Genomic DNA, 3,148 nt, shown 5'->3' with positions numbered 1-3,148 from the left:
CCTCGGTATCTGTCTGCACCGAGGAAACAAGGAGCCGTGGCTCAGGCTGGAGACAGAGGGCTGACTCGGCGCCTCTTTCTGCTCACTCCGGTCCCAGCACACACGCTCGCCCTGTGCAGGCGGACCTCGGCGTCAGAGGCAGGACCCGCTTTCCCGCTCGCGCACGGGTGCGACTTCTGTCCGCTTGATTACTTTCTGGGCAGCGTTTTCTTTTAAATGCTGAAAAGAACTAATCCAGCACGGATGCAGAGGGCGCCAGCTCTGCAGGGTGGAAGGGCAGAGATCACAGCCACATCAGGGACATGAGCTGAGCCCGGCCCGCTTGAGGTACTGCGTGTTCCGGCCTCGCTGGTCTCACACGCAGCGCTGGTGAGAAGAGGTCCTGGCGTCTTCGGAGGAGCTGGCACTACGCCTGTCACTCGGTGCAGCAACTGAGCCAGGCGACGCTGACGCCCCAGCGCTCCCGCTCCAGGAGGGGCCCTGAAGGCTGCACCACTGTCACCCAAGAGCCGCCCATCTGAGGGTTCAGATGCCCGGCCTCCTGCTCACTATCTAGGCCAACAGAGCCGTTAACACCAATACTTCTAACCCCAGCACTCAGGAGGCTGAAGCAGGAGGATCCCCATGAGTTTGAGGTCAGCCTGGCTACATAGTGAGTTCGAGGCCAGCCTAAACGACACAGGAGACTCTGTCTCAAAAAATCAAAACCCAAAACTAAAACATAAAAGGCAAGGAGGAAATGCGAAATACTGTAAGATTGAATTAGAAATTGCAATTTGAACTCATAGTTCTAAATGTACTTTTCCTAACTCTGCCTAATACCTTTGCAGTACCTGAACATCACCCCCACAAGGAAAGCAGGCTCTTTGCAGAGGGGGTGACTTTCAGGTCTTGGAAGTGAAAGTATGATCTGACTCTGAGACCTGATGCCAAAAACCAAGGAACTGCCCAAACTCTGAAGGAGTCACATCACAAAGAACAGGAACAACTTGAAGAGGAGCTCACTTGCCAAATTTGAGATGATTTGAGTGTGAGAGAGAATAACGATTACAGCTGACAAAGGAGTTTAGCAGTGTCAGGATATAAGATCAATATACAAAAGCCAGCTGTAGGCCGGGGATTTAGCTCAGTGGTTTCGCCGCCTGCTGCGCAAGCGCAAGGACCCAAATTCGATCCCTGGTACAAAAAAAAAAAAAGCCAGCTGTATTTCTATACACCAGCAATGAAAAATCTAAAAATGGAATCAGGAAAACAGTTGCACTTACAATAGCATCAGGAGAATAAAATATCCTTAGGAACACTTTTTAAAGTAGTTGAAGGCTTAAACACTGAACACTGTAGTGGGGCCATCCTGAGTTCCTTTCAGCTCCACAACATGCCCTTCCAATACACAGGCTCGGGGTTTTAAATCTGTTTTTTGTAAGCCATACTGGATTTTAGATATGAAGGTTGGTCTTAATTCACTGTTTTGTTTTTAAATTCAGTTGTAAGTACATTGGATCTTCTCTGCCTTCTTCAGCTGTTATTTTCTCTTTTCTCTGTTTCTTTTCTTTTTTTTTTTTTTGTATTTCAGGCTGGCCCCAAACTCACTATGTAGCCCAGGATGGCCTCAAAGCAATCCTCCTCCCTCTGCCTCCTGAGTGTTGGGATTACAGGTGTGCGCCACCATGCCCAACTATGGCTGTTATTTTCTTCCTGAGCTTTTCCTGGCTGATTCCACACCTTTTGGTTCTGCGTCCACTTCCACTGTGCTTGGGTGAATCTCAGATTCGCAGTGATTCTTCATCAGGTCAGTGCCTGCCTCCTCCTGTGTGATTCGTGTTAAAGTATTGGACTGCAGTTCCTCTGCTTTCACCCACTGAAGAATTTTGATTCTCAATTTATTTCTTTTGCTGCTTTTTGGAGTTTTTCCATGTCTTTCTTCAGACGGGGTTGGGGGACTTGTGCAGCTTATTAGGTCTCTTACCTCCAGAGCACCCTCTGCAGTTGGGGTACAGAAGTACATTTCGTGATGAACAGCATCTTTTCTTTTAGGGGTGGTGCACGGGAAAGTTGTGTGTTTTAGATTTCATGAAACCCTCACAAATTGCAGCAGTTGTCTTCTATTACATATGTGTATATGCAATACACACACACGTGCAAACACATGGTTCACGTGGGTGTCCTCGAGCACAGGTGTGGTTTTCAGCTCGTCCCTGGACTCCACATTTCCACAGACAAAACAAATTTGGAATTTAACACACACACTCACCACCAGGAGGAAGAACGCAGGTGACTTAAACAGGCAGTGCTGCCTGCTAGTTACACAGATTTCTGCCTCTGCATTCTGTTGTTGTCACAGCTGGAAATCCTTCCCTCCAACCCTATATGCCCGACCTCTCGCTTCATAGGCGACCAACCTCCCAGACCCTCGCTCCCTCTTCCTGTGTCCTCTAATCTGGAAATCCCAAATCAGTCTAGATAGATCTGTTAGAGCCAGGCAAGTGGTGCACACACTCACTCCTCCCAGCACACACTCTGCCCGGCACACACGCACACTGCCCATTTGACCCCATCCCCTTCCTTCAGGTTCTTCCCAGCATCCTTCGCTCAGGATGAACTCCCAGTCACATGGAGGCATCCAGCATGCTCATCTCCTGGCTGAAGCGGGTCGAGGGCACCCTGGACAGCTGCTGCCCCTGTCCCTGGAACCTGCAGGGCTCACGGAGACCAGGCTGCCGGGCCTCAGGGACCAGTCTGCTCTGGCTGCTGGGTTGTGGCACCAGATGCGACCGGGGTCTCCGGGGCCTACAGAAGCCCGTTTCTGTTCTCAGGCACACGATATGTCCACCATAGACTGGCTGCCTGAACTACAGTGAGACCCCAGCTGAAAAAGTCAATCAATCAAATTAAACTTGTAGCAGATGGAGCGCGGTGAGCCCGGTGGCTCAGGATGCAGCAAACAAAGGGAATCGCGGATCAGGACTCTTGGTCAGAACCTGGCTTTGCCACCAACTGTCACTGAACCCAGATGGCACCGCTTCTGCATCTCATCTGCGAGCCAGAGACAAGTGTGGGTCACAGACAGGCTGGTGTGTAGCCCTACTGTAAAAATTCACATTCACTGCCAACTATGAACAGCTGTACAAACACTAACTGCACGGACTAG

This window comes from Heterocephalus glaber, unplaced genomic scaffold (assembly GCF_053883595.1).
Source record: "Heterocephalus glaber isolate CG9 unplaced genomic scaffold, H.glaber_assembly_v1.0 deba00001442, whole genome shotgun sequence".
Classification (NCBI taxonomy): Eukaryota; Metazoa; Chordata; class Mammalia; order Rodentia; family Bathyergidae; genus Heterocephalus; species Heterocephalus glaber.
The sequence above is the reverse complement of the archived record's forward strand: the minus strand, read 5'-3'. Positions refer to the sequence as shown.